The sequence below is a fragment of the Manacus vitellinus genome, unplaced genomic scaffold (assembly GCF_001715985.3).
Source record: "Manacus vitellinus isolate BGI_N305 unplaced genomic scaffold, ASM171598v3 scaffold_20_pilon, whole genome shotgun sequence".
Classification (NCBI taxonomy): domain Eukaryota; kingdom Metazoa; phylum Chordata; class Aves; order Passeriformes; family Pipridae; genus Manacus; species Manacus vitellinus.
In genome coordinates, this window is record NW_021939471.1 from 7,510,996 (window position 1) to 7,530,531 (window position 19,536).

The window sequence follows — 19,536 nt, forward strand, 5'->3', positions numbered from 1 at the left end:
CCTTAAAATTTTTTTTTTACATGAAATTTCCAGGAATACTTAGTAAGTAATTTTATTTCAAAAAGTACTGAACTGATATTGACTTTTCCAATTTTTTTTCCTCCTCAGTGCAAGAACCTTGGCAATACCCAAAAGAATATACTTTTTTTTTCCAAGAAAGGTCTCACCCAAGTCTTTTGCCAAGACCCACTTTTAGGTGAACCCATGCCATCCATCAGCTCTATTTCACACTGACCCCAGCCTGGGTAAATGTGGTACCACAGCATGGGAATGGCTTCACCTTTCCCTACTCAACACGTCCTTGCTAAAAACATTTCAGTTCAGCAGCAGGGATGTCAATTCACACTGAGCTAAATTTGTTCCTGGAGAAGCAGTGCAAGGAAGTCCCTCTCCCTTGCAAACCTGTCCAAGCTGAGCAGGTTGACCTACACCGAATTTTTTTATTTTCACAAAGTCACATCATGCCAAATCTCACTGCAGACCACTGAGCACGTCTTGTGAATATTTGTAAAAGTCTATAAACAGTTTTAATGACATAAATACTATTTTCATGAATGCAAACCTACTCCTCTGTATCCCACAAGCACAACCATTTACATGAGGGTACAGCTTGTCAGGTCTAGGTTCAGACACATGGAAGTGACAGATGCTTCTTTCCTCCCACCCGGGGTATGCCCACACCCTTCTGCAGCACTCAAGGGGACTCACCTCCCTCTGGGGGGGTGGGAATTGGGCATAGCCAAGATGGTGGCTGCCACCTGGGTTTGGGTTTTGCAGCAGGAGCTTTGCTGCTCCAGCCATCCTGTCAAGTGATGGCTCTGCTACCCCACAGGTCAGCACCCAGACCCACGTGGCAGGGCAAAGCTCATCAGTGAGGTTCATACCTTTGACACAAGTACTGTAGACAACCTCATTTCAGGTTTTTAAGGCTAGCCCAATGACCTTGTTTAATTTTGTTACAATGAATATCTATAATTCAGGTAATCAGCCTGAAGTAACAGCAAAAACTGTGTCTGGTTGTGAAGGAATTTATATATATTGCTGATGTTGTGACATGTTATGAATTTTCTTCTATGTAGCCATTGTTGGCATTGTGTCTGAGAGAATGACCCTCCTGCGTGTCCCTGCTAAGAATTTCAGGTTGGCATAAGACCTTAAACGTTTTACAAACAGCTGCAAGAAAAACATATGAAGTATTTGCTCATATAAATTCACAGAATACCTTACACTACTACTTCAGGACCAAATTTCCTAAAAAAAATGTTACATTTCAAAGAAGGATTGTTACAAATCTGTTTTTGCTCATGGTGTGACATTTTAAATAGCCTGAGGAAGGGCTCTGTGCCCACTCCCTTTGCAAAACCTCCTGATGATGCCATGCCACTTCCAGGCGGGAAGTCCTCCTGGGCAAGCAGGACCTCCTGCTTGTGCTGGACTTGTGCCCTCCTGCAGGGCTGGACTGCTCCCACACATTACTACTGCTTTACATCCTCACAGAGTAAGGATGTAAGGCTACAAGTAAAAGCCTTTTGTGTCAGAAATTATGGAAACTTGTAAGTTAGGACATGCCTGTGTAGCTTGTTATGTTTGGCCATATGACTCCTCAGGTATAATCTACTCAGGACGGTCCCACAGTAGCATTTATAAGTAGAAGACATAGGTGCCATTGGAGCACAGCAATTTTCAGGGAAAAAGAGAAATAACTGAAGGCCTGAACCTTTCCTTCTGTGCATGAGAAGGCAAAGGAAGTTGTTAGGAGCATCACTGTCCTACCAGCGCATACAGCAGCTGCCTGTCCCCATAGGAGGAGGTGACGACAAGCTGTGTGATAATAATACCTCTCCCTCAGGGACATTACAAAGCTAAATGCATGTTCACAGGGTGCCTTCAAACCCTCAGATGGAAACCACCAACCATGATCACTGTAGAGGCCTGCTATCACTCTGAGAACATAGTGTCAGACACTCATGAGGTCCTCGCCAGCAGGACCACCTGAAGGGCTGCACATCACTTGTCCCTTTGTTTTTCTAAATAAACAGAAATAATCTACTCTGACTGGTATGTAAAACCACACAACACACACATTTGTTGGTAGACAAGTCAAGTGATGTCTTCACTGTGCATACATAGGTACACACATCTATACACACCCATTTAAATTATTTTGTGTTGCGTACATGAAGGTGATGTGTGTGGGGAATACACGTGTGGCTTGTTCGCTTTGCTGCAGCAAAATCCACATTAAATGGGGAATTGCAGACTGTGTCTCTCTATATGAAATCCAGCTTGATTTTAGAGCAAATACTGCTACCAAAAGCACTGCCAGAGTCTGCATTGCACAACTCCAGGCAGCATCTTTCATAAAACAATTACATTTTTTCTAGATGTAGTGAAAGCCTTGAAAAAGTTTACTTGATGTCTAACCAAGCAATGCTGCATCTTCAAATTTGAAGGAGAGCTCAGAAAGTTAGTTTTTTATTATTCTTCATTTAAGTATTATTTTTTAATTGCAGCGTATTAAACATAAAATCTGGTACAATCTTTAAAAATAAATAGGACCTAACTATAAATGGGCCCTGTTGTGTTTTTATCTTTGACAAGCAAGTAATTGCTTCTCAAATTTATCAGTTTGTTTATGCAAAAACCATTTACCAAGCCTAGCTCAAAAGCATCAATTTCATCATTATCATCTTATTAATTTAGCCAAGCTATAACACAGCTGATTATTCCTGAGTAATATCCTCTGCAGCACATCATGTGTGGCAAAACCATCTGTACAGTACCTATTTAATAAATAAACCCTCGGCTAAATGTCTCTGTTTATTGAGAACTAATGTTTATAGAAAATATAATGGAACTCAATAAATAACTCAGCTTCATCAACCTGCATATGAATCAGTATGAAGAACGCTGACATCATCACCTTTCAAGTACCAGAGAAAGCAAAATTACCCAAAAGAGCTATAGAGTCAATATTAAGGCATTAAAACTGCAATGAAGGCATATTAATGCTTAAAACTTCATTGTTGGCAGTAGAATTGCCACCACGGACATATTTTATAACTCTAAGAATACTTAGGCTTTATGACTGTTTCTTTGTTGAGTGCCTTGCACTTAATGTAGTTTTCCACTTTAAATAAAAAAAAGCCTCAAGATCTTAAAAAAAAAAAAAAGGGAAAAAGAAAATTGCTGATTCCAAGCATTCATTTTTAAAATAATGCAAACTGCTGATTCCAATTGTTCAGATGGAGGAAAAGGCAAACTTATTTAACTCCATGCTTCCTGAGCTCTTTGCAGCAGGCTTGGGGTGTGCCGAGGTGAAGATCTCTCAGCAGCACTGCACAAAGATTACGGAGCAGCCCATGCACAGCTGAAGACATTATTAATATAATTCCTGGGTTTAGGAGGAAGGAAAATGAATGGAGTGGCTGCAGACATTAGGATACTTATTGATTGCTTGTTGTTCCTACAAAGGCAGTTCTCACTAGTTTATTTGATTTGGTGCTTTACAACTGTTTCTCTGCCACAAATCAGGCATTTAAAACATACCTCTACACCATCCGCAAATAGTAACAGATTAATTTCTTACAGCTCCTTTCCTGGGGCCCTCTGAGAGGTATTTGTTTGTTTATATTTTGCTGTCTTTATTTCCGAGGAATATCGCTCTGTACATGCAATTTAAGTGAGGGCACTGCACGGCTGCAGGCATGGAGGGACACCCAGTCAGCATCACCTTCTGTAGCCCCTGCAAGGTACCTCCAACAGGTCGCAATTCTCTAGGAGACAATTGTCTCCTCGACAAATGCCGAGTCCCCTGACATTTCGTCAGTAATGCAGTAGCTCCAGCTCTCGGGAGGGATCAAGGACACAGTGCACGTTCTTATGACTTCTCACAACATTTCCCTGCCCACAGGCAGGGCCAGCCTCCCTGGGGTCCCTTCTGGTGGGAGAGAGAAGATCAGAAGGACCGAGTGTAAGACACAGAAGACATATTTCATAATCCACTCATTAGTGCACACGTGATGGGAAACACTTAGAGGTGTGAATATTTTTAACACTGTGTGTGTTTACACAAAAAATGTGATTTACACAAATCTTCATTTGCTTCTCTGTATGAACTTGCTATGTGGATTAAAACTGGTCCGTCATGATTTCTGGGAAGAAACAGAAAAGGGACACTGAGGTCTGAAGAACCAGCTGCTTTGCTTCCTGTGTCCAAAATGGTTTGAAAAAAAATAAGAAAAAGTGAATGTGCTTCTGAGTTATTAAAAAAATGTGCATTTTCAATACTTGAAACATTTTGACTGGATAACTAGAGAAACACACAAGCAATAAGCATAAAATCCCTAGTGATGACAAATGGAAAAATTTGAGCAAGATTTTTCCAAATTTCTTCAATGGGAGAAAATCTGGGGGAGCTCCCAGTCATCTCTCAGCTTGTGGACTGCTGCAGCACCCTGAGGCCCAGTTGTCCCCCAGTGCAGGGGCTTGGGCTTGGGGTGGCTTCACCCCCTACCCTGTGGGAAGAAGCAATCAGTGCCACATCCTGCTGCAGCCTCCTTTGGTAACTCTTTTTTCAAAAAGGGTCACTGTTTGCCAGGGAGCAGTTGGTCCCTTCGCCTGGGGGCCTGCTGCTGGGCAGCATAGACAAACTGCAGCACGCTGGCCAACCACCCTGCCAAAGTGGGTCACCTGCAGCACCCAAATCCACCTTTCTGAAGGACTTTTAGGCTGGCAAAGGGCAGGAGCATCATCAGTTGGAGCATCATCGGTTGGATCATGCTGATCTGTGCTAGTGACAAGGCTGACGGAAACAAGCTGGGAGCAATCCCACATTAAATCATCACGTCCGAGCATCTCAGGCACTCTGCAAGTGCCTTGAGTTTTTCCCATTCTCCTCAACTTATGTTGCACATATGCAGCTCTTGTTTGCCTTCCTGAATAAAATAGCAGATCCACAGCGCTTCGCCGCCTAATGAAACTGAACATATTTAGAACATATGTGAGCCCGCTCATCGCGAAAAGAACCATTTGTGGTTAACGAAGAAAGTATTCATGGGTTTGCTGCTAATTGCAGGGCGGTCTGCGTTTTCCTTCTGAGAAAAGAAAAAGGTAGCGCCGCAGTTGTAAGCACACAATAGAAGCATGGCGCCTTTTTTTTTTTTTTTTGCTGAGTTTTGATGCCGTTGGATAAGCAAACAGATCCATGGGGCAGGGACATGGACGGGGGAAAGACACCATTGATAATCCTTATGTGGCTGTACATCAGCTGAAAACCCATATGTTTCTTTTAATTATTACCCACATTGCACATGAAAAGATGGGATATTTTTCTCGCTCAAAGTTGATGGAGGTTTGCCATTTATTATAATCTAGGGGGATCTGCCAGTTGCCAGAGCTGGAGACTGGCAGTTCCCAGCGACTCCCAGACAGCAGCACTGCCTACCACAGCCTCATGAGCAGGGCTCTGCCATGGCTCAGGGGCCAGCAGAGCCCTCCTCCCCTCCTGGACTCCAAGAAGCTATTTCTTGGCCTTTAAGGGTTGCTGGGAACTTAAACTGCTCATGAGATTAGTCACAAAGGCAATATATTAGGCAATCTACTGAAAGCATAAGGCATTATTTTTTACCACCATGTTTCAATCTACTGCTCTGTGGCACACATCAAATCTCTGCTAATTTTGGAGTATTATATTGTATCAACACAAATTTTTCTAGCCAATATATTTTTTAAGTTTTAATTAATTGATGTGTCTTATTATACCCTACTCTCAAAATTACCCCTGAGCCCTCTTCTGCTTCTAAAGGTAAATAATGTTTTTTTTCTTTCAAACAGAGAATTAAAATGGTGATTAAAATCTCCTTCAGGAGTATAAACTACTACATCTACACATTATGAAATGTGAAAAAAATCTCTTGTCACTTTCTTTATCAAATTCAGAAAGTCATTGTAATCCCTGGCTTGAGAATGTATATTAGTAAGTGAACAAACTGTTACCGAACAATCAAAAAATTGGCAAGTCCCAAATGAACCCTAAATTAGAAGCAAGTAAACCATCAAGGCACTTGAAGAGACCAGTAAGCATTTTAGCAGAGAAAAATCAGGATCAAAATATGAGATAAATGCTGCAGGGCAGAATATAAAATTTCAAAGGCTTATTCATATGTTATACAGAGAGTCGAGCTGATGTTACACAGTCAGTGCTAATGTATCTGCCTGAGTGGGAGGCAGACAATCTAATTCAGAGAAAGAATTTAGGTTTTGAATGAGTTTGCACACGTATGGAGAGTTGCAAGCACTGAGGAAAATGACTCAGTTTCTAACAAACGAGTGTTACAGAGGGCTGAAGTTTTAATACATTGACTTGGTGCCCCTGGCTGCTGGCGAGATCAGAATCGCTGTAGAGGTGAACTTGCCATATCCCTGCACTCAAATGTCACGTTGTGACAGTTGTCCCTGAAAATGCAGGGCTGAAGGAGGAAACAGGGAAAAGGATTCCATGGACAAACCCCACTGTTCACATTAATACTGCACTGCAAACAGAAGGGTTTGAAGGCAGAACAAACAGTAGTGCCCAGGCAGCCAGGACAGCAAATTTTTACCTTACTTTTGAGTAGTCTGCCCATGGTCAGCTCAGGGGCACTCAGACACAGGTGCTGGAGTGTGCAGTTGGGCGAGTGCCAGCAGGCTGCATCTCGGCACAAGGGGAGGAGAGCTGAGGAGCTCACTGCTCATCTGAAGCCCAGGCTCCTGCCTCCTTGCCTGGACATGGCAAGGGCCACATGGCATGCTGGGACCAAGACTGCAGCACCATGGCAGCCTTGGGATGCAGGTGATGGCATTTCACCTGGTTACAAGAGACTTCTGCCAGTCTTTGGATTTATGGCAATGAACAGTTTCCCGAAGGGTGTCTGAACTGACAAAACCTCAGTGGCTGCACATAAATAAGCTGCACAGTTCATGGTCAGTGGAAAGGAGAGGGAGCAACTGAGATACAAAATGCAGACAAGATATTAATTTTTGCCTCTAGTATTTTATGAAGAGGAAGGATTCCCTTTACAGTCGCCTGGCTGCTTTTAAAGAGTACCCAAAAGGGATATATATTCCTGGTTACGTCCTTCTGCCCCACTGCTCTGACAGTCATGTATTGCTCTGCAGACCAAAACCAAACTAATGCAAATGCCTGAAACCAAAGTGCATCCTCTTTGATATTTACAAACAGTGATTTAAGGTGCATTATCACCGAGACCAGGAGTTTGCCGTGTAGCAACACCATGTCAAAGTACGGCCAGAGCAGAAAAAATGTTCAGGGCTTGGGCTGCAATTAAACCACTAACAGGACACCACTGTGGGGAAAACCTGGTTGAGAGGAAAACAAGGTTTTCCACCTCCTGCCCTCACTTTTCAGAGGGACGTGAAATACCAATATGCTTGTGCTTGGTATGATGGCCTTACAGCAACTGCGAAAGAAGGTAAGGAAATCATCCAAGTGAGATAATTGTAATGAAGCAAGACTGATGCAGCAGCCCTCCTGCAGCTGAAGTCTCTGACCATCGGCATGTCCTGCCAGGCTCTCATCCTGCTGTCCCTTGCCTAATCGCTGGCCGAGGCGGCAGGGAGCGCCGTGCCACCATCGGAGCATGCATCCCGAAATAGCCTCAGCAAGGCTGTTAAGAAACTAAATTACATCCTTGATGTCTGCTGAAATCCAGAGGGTTGGTTTTGTTTACAGGATGGGTAAGCGCCAGTGGGCTCAGCTCAGCAAGAATAGAAACCCCTCCATTACAGCGAGGCCGGACAGCAGATGGCGGGAAGGTCACGGGCTGGGTTTGTAACCACAGGGCAACCAAATGCTGACCTGGCCTTTGGGGGCACACAGGCTTAGCCAGCAGGTCCCTAATCACAGGAGGCATTTTGGATGCACTGCTCTCCACCACCCTGCTGATGGGGTGGTGGCTTAGGGCGCCTGGGGGTGCAGGTGGCACATAGGGCTATCAGCATTGGCCTCCACCCACGCTACAGCAGGAGAGAGACACTTGCAGGAAGCCCGTGAGGTCAGCAACAGGTCCTCTGGGCTATTTCAGGTTGGTTATTGCAGGTTATGGCTTTTTCTCCCCCCTGCCTTTTGGCTCTAATGTGGTTTGACAGTGAGAGCAGCCAAAGGTGAGGAAGGGCTGAGGTTGTTCTGGGGTCAGGCTCATTTGCGGTGGTAAGAGCCACCCACAATTTCACTGGGAAGGTGGATGATTATCTGCCACCTTCACATCAAACTGTATAGTGTTGCTTGGTGCTGCTTCTGCTGGGGCTGTCCAGACCAACACACCCCTTCCCACTTTCCAGTGGGACTTCCCAGAGCTTGATTAATTCAGCTGGGTCTTTCAGCCCCTACATACTTCCTGACCAATGCACTCCTAGCTAACAGAAGTAATTAAGAGTTCCCAAGTGCATGACCATTGCACTTCCAGCTGTTCCAGTACCACATCCCACTCTGCCCTCCCAGCAAATGTCATCAGGACATTGTCAAGGTAAATGGCTAAAATACAGAGACGGTCCAGTCCCAAGAAGGGTGTTTAAGAAACTGGGCAAGTAACTACCCTCTCATGCTACACATCCCCATGAAATGTATAAAGTCTTTGCTCTGAGAGTCACCATCTCTGCTCTGCTTTACCACCCTTGCCCACCCTGCAGCTCCCGTACCAGTTCTCATCATCACCTGTTTATCTTATAATTTCCCACAGGGTGTTGTATGAAAGGGAATGGAGGACATTGCTTTGGAGAAATCATAAAAAATCATAAAAATCATAAAAAACCAACATTAGTCTGATACCAACCACCTTTGGTAATACCATGCTACATTTTATTGCATTTACATTTATCCTTCAACATTATTTCTGGAAAAACATGTTTGCTATTTTTCTGGCCTGGCTGTTTTGCTCTCTGCTACCCGGTGTGGTGGTTGAGCACTGCAAGGTCCGTGCTGTTGCTGTTAGCATGGATGTGGGGATTGCTGCCACTGTGTGGTACTACCCACCAGTTCTCACTCCCTAAGTCCCCTCCTGCCTGCAGCACCAGGGAAAATAGAGGCAATTATTTTGGGGCCACTCCAAAATTAACTATAATCCTCGGTGCATTCATGCCCTCCCTTCCCCCCCCCCCGTTTTCTTTTTCTTCATTCCGATAAAGAATTGTGGTTTATTTTCCTTTGCAAGGTCTACAGCAGCCACTACAAGAGAAGCTACTCTTGCCCTTTGCATGATGCTTCATAAAAGACAGTAGCTCTTGAACGTGGAGTGAGCCAGAGAGCATTATTTCTGAGGTACCTCAGTAAGAATGCATACACTATCCTTTACAAATAAGAAAATATTGTCATTGCCAGGTTATCTGTTGCTTGAGAAATACAGAATCCCTATTCCTGTAGGCAGTTGTTCTCAGTTTGATCGAGGAGCACACAGGTTGCTGTGGCAAACCAAACGTAAGTGCCAGGGTGCAGGCTTGCTGGAAGGTGCAGCTCTGAGGGTGCAGGGGCCAGCTGGGGCAGGGGGATCTGTCATTAGCTCCCTCTTCCTGGCAGGTGTCTGGGATGCCCAAGCTGCCATGGGACTGCACTGCAGCCCAGCCATCTGTGATGCCTTACAGCCCAGTGCTGCTGAGCTCCAGTAAGGGTGTTACATTCTGACCCACAGTTACCCATTCAGGTTCTACCCCATTGGCAAAACTGTTTTCCATGGAAAACAATAGGCTCCTCTGCTAGCCAAAAGTAGAACTCACTCCTATTGAAATGCACTTGACAGGAATGTAAATAAATAGAGATGCCTTGAAACAGAAACATTGGACAAAGGTTAATTTCTGAAATCTGTAAATCAGATGTCAGATCAGATTTGTAAAGTAGGGAAGAATATAAACAAGTAGATGAGAAGACTGTGATAAATGAAAATCAATTAACTATGTAAGAGGGGCTTTTGCAATCTGAAAGGTAAAATCCAGGGACCAGACCTCTGCCAGGTGCTCTTGGAGGGGCAGCCAGGTGGGAACCAAGGTGGCTGGGGGTCAGGCCCCTTTCACCCTTCCCTCTGGAGACGTAGGAGCTGTGCTGGATGCTATGCCAGGGACATACCAGACTTATGCTCTGCCCCAGAGTTCTGGGAGGACTGCTGGCTCCCAGGGCATGTGGCTGACACTTGGCTGGGGGTTCCCCTTCCAGCCCCCCTTTCCCCAGCACCAGCTGCTCACCAACGTGGCCAGCCATTCTCCCCAGCCTCAGTCTCAGCTCGCACCAGAACAGCACAGCTGCAGCCAGAGAGAAAGGAAGTGTCCCTCAATGCAGGAAGGTACTTTAAAATATAATCTAAACCTCTAACCCTTAAAAATAATAAAAAATTGGCCTGAGCATGCCAGTCTGCACAGGCATCTCCTTTCCCCTGTGGCCCCAGGTGCTTTGGCTGCAGAGTGGCCTCAGGGCTGCTCCCCATGCCAGGTCCCTGGTGCAGCGTGGGGGGCTCGCCTGGCCAGTGTGGCACAGGCCATGGGCTGACCCTGCTGGGATGTGGCATGGCTTGGCCACACCACACCCACCCGCTGAGGCAAAAGCTGTGCTGTGCTGCAATTGGGTTTCCCCTGTCCTGCAGCTATAATTAGATTTCTCAGTGTTAATATGTTGAATTAAACACCTACCTCTGGGAGGGGAGAAAAACAGAGGGCTGTATTTTTTTTCCTCTGCAAGTAAGCAATTTGCTGCATGCTGTAATTTGTCTGCATGCTGTCCTTTTTTTTGGGACACATGTAATTTTGCTTTGATGAATGACACACATTAGTGATAGCCCTCCTTGCTGGCTGGGCTGGGGAAGGAGGCACCGACAGCCCACGGGACGTTTACAAAGAAACTTTGTCAGCAACCACAGGAGCCATGGCCTCTCCAAAGAAAACATTTGGGAGAAGGGGGTTAACAGAGGGTCCATGCTGGTGGCCAGTCAACAGCGATGCTCTGCAGATGAGGAAACCTGAAGGGGAGCAGAACCCCAGCAGGTCATGATTTTGATGGGATTTACCCCACAGCCCCTACTTTTATGTCAAAGACAAGGAAGGTCAGGAGGGAGGTGCCAGGGGGAGCAGAGTCTCAGCACAGGCAGGCTTCTGATGGAGAGGGTGTGTCAGGGGGCAGAGTGATGCCTGCAGAGGGGGCCGACCCCCTGGCAGGCATTGATCTCCCCTGACATCCATCCCATAAGGACTGCCATATGGGCAGCAAATAAACCACTTGCCATATCTCTTCTAATAGGGGCCAGTTGATGGGTGGCAGGAGCTGGAAGCGGCGGTTTGCTGCACAGCCTGCCAGTGAATTCATGACTCCCATCCAAGCACTGGAGAAGCAACTGGCAGTGGGGGAAAGACCTTATGGCATGCAACAATATTTAGAAAACATTTTTTTTAAAACCTCAGGGGAGAGTTTTCTAAACATCTGAGTTTTCTGTTAACAAGCTCTCTTAAACGATGAGCTTCAGCTCTCCTGATACTGGTGTGCTTCATGGAATGGCCTTTCCTCACTGAAACCGAGGCCAAGAGTTTGGACACCACAGCAGGAATCAAAGGCAGAAAGCCCTTAGTGCAGCTGGTAGAGTAGTGGTGCCTCCCTAGTTGTTCAAAATGCTGAGATGAAAGCACAAAGTATTTCCTAACTGATGGAGCTAAAGTATAAACAATGTAGTAATGCCTGAGCACGGGTGCAGCATGCACCAGGAACTGGGGAGGAATTCCTGAACCCATGGGATGCTTTGCTCCTCAGCTCCCTGCAACCAGAGCACAATTTTGGCCCTCCAACTGAAGGAAAGAGGCTCTCCCTGAGTACGAGAGACACGAGTATGAGCAGTTGCTTGCCAAGTGGAGATGATCATCTCTCCGGCGCTCAGTTTTAAGGAAGGCTGGCTGTCTCGCCTGTGCTGAGGCAGTTCCCCTCCCTCCCACACAGGCACTGCACCGCTGCTGCCTCCTGAGAGCCTCTCACATTGTGATTGTCAGCGCTGGAGTGCACTTAACCTCTCCCAAACAAAGCCAGCCTGGATTCAGACGGGCTCTTCAGTAAAGGTCGCCTGTCCCCCAGTTAACAGAGCTGCCACCAAGCCACCAGGTAGCACGAGTTACTGCATTGTGAACTCACCACAGTCTTCATTCAACTGATAAAATCAAAGATACTAAATCAAAGATCCCACAGTACATTGCCCTGACATTTAATTTTGCAAAATTGACTCTCACAAAGATAGAGGCAAATAAACATTTTAAAGTCAGAATACAAAGCGGGTTACTGGCTTGTGAGAAAGTTTTGACATCTGAAGGCAGGACCTGACCCGATTTGCTAAGTGGTTCCTGCTGCAGGGAGAATTTGCAGGTCAGGTCAATCCTGCTGCCTGTGCATTTGTGAAAACCCACACTCTCACCATGGTCTCCTTCCCTTTGATGTTGGCATCATAAATTTCCAATCTGATAACTAGACCTGTGCAATTCTCTGAATGGCACATGGGCTGCTCCTACATCCGGGAATGGCTGGCTCAGACCCCTCAAGGCCTCAGCTGGGCAGGAGGTGGGCAGCTGCTGCCTCATCAGCAGCTGGGGGGGAGCAGGATGCTCATCCCACCCCAAAAACATGCTCTGCCATGTGTAGCTTGGTCTGTGCTGGGTTAACTCAGCTGCTGGATCAGCATCAGTCAGACCATGGACATAGCATTTTGGGTGCAGAGCAGCAGGGGACTGCAAGAAGCAGGCAGAGCTGGAGACAAAATCCCAATGGACCAGCTGGATGCAGTCACCTGTGCACCAGCATGGTGGGAATGGGAGGGAACTGACGGTGCTGTGGGGTGACAGGGCCCAGGGCTTTCTGAAGTGATGGGTCATTTGGGGTGATTGAGTTTGCAGTGTTTTATAAAGCCCTTCAGGGACTGGACCTGTGGACCCAGGGATAGGGGACACTGGGGGTATTGAAAGGGGACAGTGCCAGGGCCCATGGGAACAGGAAACCTGGGCAGGGCATAAACAAATTCCATTCAGCTCGAGGGTAAATGCTATCTGAAAAACAGCTGGGGAAGGCTAATCCAAAACACACATGGTTTTTCTCTGCCTGAGTGTTTAGGAAGACGTGTTCATTCCTACAAAAGGGTGTCTGTGTAGGGGCGTGTGCCCTTGTGTGGCTGCTGCGGCCTGGGAAGAGGGACTGGCCACCACTGAGGAGGGCATGGGAGAGTCCAAACAGCAGATATCAAAACATGCTGGTAGTACACCTGGCCATGAGCAAGGCGAACAGAAATTGGAAAGGGGGCAGCCTAAAAAGACAAAAGTGCTGCAGGGGATGTCACAGCAGCAGCTCCAGGGGCCAGAGGAGGCTCTGCAGCTGTGAGCACTTTGGGACAGAAATGCTGCAGTAATTTCTTAGCAGCGTCCTTGCAGCATTGAGAAACAAAGAAAAGGGGCTCCTCATGCAGGACACAGGCAAAGACATCAGAAAAGGCTGATGACCCAAAGTGTTTACAATTCCAACAATGACATGCCAAACTGCTAGCATTCAACAAATCTGGTTGATATCATTCCTTCCCCCTCAGGCAAGAAGAAAACCAGCTCTTTAGGACAGGACGCCTCTATGCAGCCAAACATAACACCCGTTCCTGTGCAAAACTTTGCAGGAAAAGATTAAAACATCCTGTTCTTTCCCGAGCCTGCTGCAAGCACCCTCCCCTAACAACCTCATTGTTCCCCACTGGTACTGAGCAGTGTGCTTGGAGCTTCTGGTGGGGATTTGGGGACAAGGGGAAGGGTGAAGCAGGAGACCCCTCAGTCATCCCAAAAATTCAGCTTAGTTGGGGTAGTGTCTGGTCACATTCAGTGAGGGACAGCCTGACATGCCATAAGCTGCCAGGGCACAGGGCACAGGATTGAAGTGCCATATTTGATATCAGATATGCAAAGACTTTTTTTTCTAGCAGGAAGAAAAAATGAGGATAGTGTCAGCCAAAAGCTGTGCTTAGGTCCTCCCCAGGTGGCACAGCATCGGCATGAACATATCAGTTACCCCAGCACTTTCCCAGGATCGTTATTTCCCAGCAAAGCTCAGTCCATGATTTTGTCCTTCTCTCCTGTACATACACGGATGCCTCACCATAGCATCTCTTGGATCCTTCAGTGTAAAAATTCTAATTTAAAAATATTTCAAGCTCCACTCTGGAAAATCCCATGTGCACCAGTAAATATGTGCTGGAAGTCAGCAAGTCTGGGTTTTTCCCAGTTGCTGTGTGCATTACTTGCAGTGTGAAATGAGCTGAGAGCAAGACCTTTAACTGGTTGAAATTGAATCAAAACTGTTGGAGAAAATCTAACTAGAAATGTGACCATATCTAGTATGCTACAAATGCTCATATGCTTCAATTTCTTCATATCACCACAGTCTCTGAGTAAAACCTGGTCCTTGCTGCATCTCAAGGACAGAATGCCAGAGGATCATCGTGGCATGGAGGTGGCACCGTGCCAGTGGCACAGAGCTACCCTCAGACAATGGGCTGCTCTGATGGCATCAGACTGCAGGAAGGACCAATTGCAAGAGCAGCAGGCAAATCCCGCTTGTTTTTCTCTACCTGTCTGGATAAAAGGGTTGGGATGGAAAGAGAAGACACCAGCTGGTGGGGGCGGGGGGGTCATACTTTGCTGAACTCATGTCCAGCACTTGACCCCTCTGTTGGGGCACCAGTGCCCAGTGGGCAGGAGCAGGGGCTCCCTCCTTCTTCCTCACTTTCCTGGAGTTCAGTAATGCAGGTCACCAGAAACATGCCGAGGTGGTCTGTTCCCCTACCTTCTGCAGCACAGGAAAGTAATTTATCCTATCATTGCCAAGATTTAGATATTTACCACCAGCTTGCCTGGCTGGTTGTCTCCAAGCATGGAGCCAGAGGAATAGAAGCCTGCAGGGCATTGTGGTCGGCTTCTGTGAATGGCAAGAAACGCTTCAAGACAATGGAAATAAAAGCACTGGATGAGAAAGCTGGAGAAGCCCCATATTGTTCCTGAGTCCCTAAAACATCTCCCTGGATAACACAATTGTACATAAGAACGAGAAATAGAGGGCAAAGATTATTTTGAAGTGTGAAATTAACAGACTCTTCACCTCCCGCCTGGGGAAAACTTTCAAGGCTTCCAAGGATAAAGAAAAGGACCCAAGGACCTGAGCCGCCTGCGATCTGCTGATGCCACCGCTCCGCCGGCGCTGGAGACCTTGAAGTGAATAAGTAGGGACTCAACAACACCATCAAGGGACAGGGACGCAGAATCCTTTTACAAAACACTGAGGTACCATTGATTGCCAAGACAACGCCTGAAAAAGCTTCACGGGAGGTGGGAAATGATTGAGAAGCACTGAGGGGTCTGCCCCTCCCAGCTCGTGGGACTGGAGAGAGGCCGGACAGAGGCTTCCCTATGGCTGTAGCCCTTGGGCACATCGTCAAGGAGCTGGAGACAAGCAAAATACGTGGAGCACAGACACCAGCCATGCACAGTGTAAAGCGACTACCCTGTTCTTGCAGCAGACAGGGAGGAGAGAGGCTGAGAAATCAAAACTGTACAAGAACTCATCAGTTAGACTGGATAGCTCTGATCACATATTGCTTGTGGATCTGCATAATTTAAGCCTGTAGGAAGATAGCTGGGAGGCTCACGATTAATGCTTAGAACCTCTTAAAATGAGAACAAGGAAGAGGTGTCAGTACAGTAGCTGCAGAAATAAAGGTATGCTCTGAGAGAAAGGAGGAAGGAGGTGTCAAAAAGGGATTGACAGATTTTTAAGTTTGAAGGAATTAGCATCCCTAAAGAGATATGCGCAAAGGTAATGTTAAAGTAATTCAGCTTTTTATTTCATTCAGTTTAAATATCATTCTGGCACTGGTTCTTCATTCTAACAAGTTGTCTCAGAGATATTTCTGAGTCCCCGGGCCAGCAGACCCTTTCCTGATCCTGGAGCTCATACTTGGGCTGGGCAGGTACCCAAATACCCTAAACCTCTGTGCAGGGAGGACACCCAAGCATGTAACCACAGCCAGTCCTGGGCTTCCCTGCCCAGGAGCAAGAGCGGGGTGAGACTGCATCTCTCTGCACTAAATATTTACTGTATTGTTTTTTATCAAGCTGCTCTTAAGTGAGTTTACTGAGTAAGAAGGAACAAGAGATGAATTATCAGAGACCTCCATTTAGACAAAAAACCAAAGCAGCTTCTGTCTCTGCTGCCCTTGCAGCCTGACTGCATGCACAGGTGCCTACACTGAACTCTCCCAAGACTCTGAAGCCAAGAGCTTGCCATCTTTGACCACGATACAGGTCATTCCTAGTACACCCAGGCTATGGGATCTCAAAGACACTCATTTGCCCCTAAATTCATTCCCACTGGTCTCAATGGGCAGTTGACTAAGCATCATTTAACAGTACCATTGCAAAGGCCTCAGGAATCCCACAGCTCATTGCCAAATGCTTTCAGATAAGACTCAGATATTTAGAGAGGTGCTCAAACCCAACAGAACCCCTCAACAGGTATCACAGGATTAACTTTTCATTACATGAAATTTTGCCCTCATATGAAACTCTGCAAACAGGAGAAACCTCAAGGGACACATATGACTGCAAACCACGATGTTGAGCTTGCTGGTACACAGAGTGAGGCTGACAGGAAGGCAAGGTGAAGTAACAGTGATAAAACACAAAAATAAAATTAGAATGAAGAGGTTTATTTCTATTGCCCAGTGCATTCTGGGATTTTCTTCCTTTATTAAATAAAAATTACTTGAAATAGAAGAAGTGAAACAGCAGATCAGTGCAGTTCTGCCCATTATCAAGACACGGGCCTTCGCCAGGAGGCTGAGCAGGGCTTGCAGCCTCAAGATGCTGGATGACCACTCCTCCTGCTGTGCAGCACACAGTGCTCCTCTTGTCTTGGATGGCAAGGGCAATGCAGAGCCATCCCACTGCTTGCCGACCACAGCAAGTATCCAAAAGAATGGCCCTCAGCCCTGCCTCCATCAGATCCCAGCAATTGCATGCACTGGTTCCTCATGCACTCACTACGAGGGATGTAGTCCTGGGTCACACAATATCCATAGACATAAACTGTGGGAACTGCTTCACTTGGGCCCTTAGAATCGTGGCAAAGTTCTACAACTTTCCGCTGTTGAGTTCTCTGTGATTCCAGCTGGGGCGAAACAGCTGAAAAAACACAAGTCCCACAACAGAGTGGAGAAAAACTCTGGGAGGTCATCTAGGGTCAGTGCAGAAGTTTTTTTTATTGGTAGTGAAAGACATGAGAGGTAAAGCTGTGTCTCAGAGGACAATGCCACGGGGCATTAGCCAAAAGCTTGCTCGTATTAGGGCAAATAGAAATAGGCCATAATCCAAAGCCCTGAAGTCAGCGGAAAGAGTCCCTCTAATTCCAGTGGTCTATGAACCAGACAAATGTGGATTTGGCTGAAAAAACGTTTCATTTCATAGTGCTGTATAATGGAGTCGCTCACAGCAAGCCCTTGATGGTTTATGGGACAACGGCATCTCAGCTTAAGAAAAGGAGTGCAAAGATCACCATCAAGAGTGGGTTTGACAGACAACATTTCTCTAAACTAATTAGAAAAGGAAGAAATGTGGGAGAATGACAGCTGCCTCTTAAGATAATAGGAAACCTGTCTCTTTAAATGTGCTGGGGTTTTTCAATGCAAACCAGGCAGGACTATAATCAGAGCAGCAGCGGGTCGGATTTAGGTTCAGTACAGTATAATTCCATTGCAGGGACCATCCAAGAATACTTTGGCAAGCTCACATATATTGAAATTGCCTTGGCTAGTGGCTTGCAAAATGGCTGTGGAAAGTCAAGATAATTAGAGCATTGTGGAGAGGAGAGACAGTAAAATAAAGGGTAGAAGTCAAAAAAAGACAAGCCAATAAAAAAAAAGGATTGCAGACTGAAGAAAGTTTCAGAACAGAATAACTGAAGGAGAAAGGCATATCCAGCAGATAGGAGTCATGTCATTTCTACAGAAGGAAAGGGACACACATCAAGGAAAAAAAAGACCAACCTCCCAACAATTTGAGATTAATAAATGAATTTAAAAGTGCCAAGAAAAACACAGCTGGGAATTACATCGGGTTTCTGAAGAGATTTAAATTAGAAATCAAAGAGGAAGCATAAGAGAAGAAAGTACTTTTGGAAGTAAAATTTTGAGTTGATCCTTGCCTGTTTTGGCCTGAGAGGTAATAAAAAAATCAGTTGTGTAAACTGAGAAGCCTCTCACTGAAGCAGCAGCACCTTAGTCACATTAGCCAGTCTGAGCCTTGTTCAGCCAGGTGCTTGAACCCACACCTAAACACATACATGGCACAGACCATCAACCCCTACAATTACACACTTAAGAGCCCTGTTTAGTATTATGTCCCTTGTTACAGGAACCCTGAGATGACTATACATTGTAAAACACCCAAGCCAACAGGAATTTTGCCAGCAACTACAAGGGGATGAGTTCTGTGGGCATCTATTCTATAAAAAAAGACACTGCACCAAAACCAGTGCAGTGATGGCACTCTCCTGGTGCTCCCTAGTTCTGGGGTTGTTCATCCTCCTGTATGAAAGCAAACCATGCATTAGCACTGTACTTCACACAGACAGTGTGCTCTCAGCTCTGCCATGTACATTCTAGTTTCCAAATCCTGATTTCTGCTTGTTATTAATATGTCCAACAAAATGTATTTGCATAAGAGTTTGGGTCTACACATACACAGTAACAGAGATGTTTCTCTCCCACACAAACAGAATTATGCTCCTATATATTACTTACACATGTATACATAATTTATATGTGTACTTACTATAAACACAGAGATGTATATACAACTGTCCTTGTGCAGTTCCGTTTTCCACAGAGGAAACAACTTTTATGACTAATGAGTAACATTATTACCCACGTTGTCATGGTCAATTACAAAAGCAAGAACGATAAAGAGTTTTTGAGCCTGTGACTGCTGCCCAGCTCTGCGAGCCAGCGGTGGCAGCTGGGGCTGTGGGAGCTGGCCGTGCTTTCAATAAACCCCACGTCCGCCAGCCCTGAGCACGGTGGGCTGTCTGCAAGGCTGGGCATCACTTGACATGAAGCACAGCTTCCTGTAGAGGCCTGGCAGCCCCTGCTCCCCCCTTATCTGCCACCTATACATTCCCTTCTCTCTGCTTGTACTGAGTGACCGGCTGGGTTTTTTAAGGTTTGTGGGCCTGATGCTTGGCTGTGTAAACTGACACAGAAGCAGTGGGATGGAGCAGCATTCCTACATCACAGGGAAACATTGGGTCTTGCAGGCTGGTTTTGCTCACTGGCTGACACAGCTGGGGGATGTCAGCATGTTCCTTCTTATGTCAGCCTTTCCAGCAATTTGCCCCACTATCACGAGATTTTTATTTACTAATACAAACCTTCACAGTAAAGGAAAAAGAGGATTTATAAAGAAACAACAAGTCAGGACAGTGTTCACTCCCAGCTGGGACAGGCA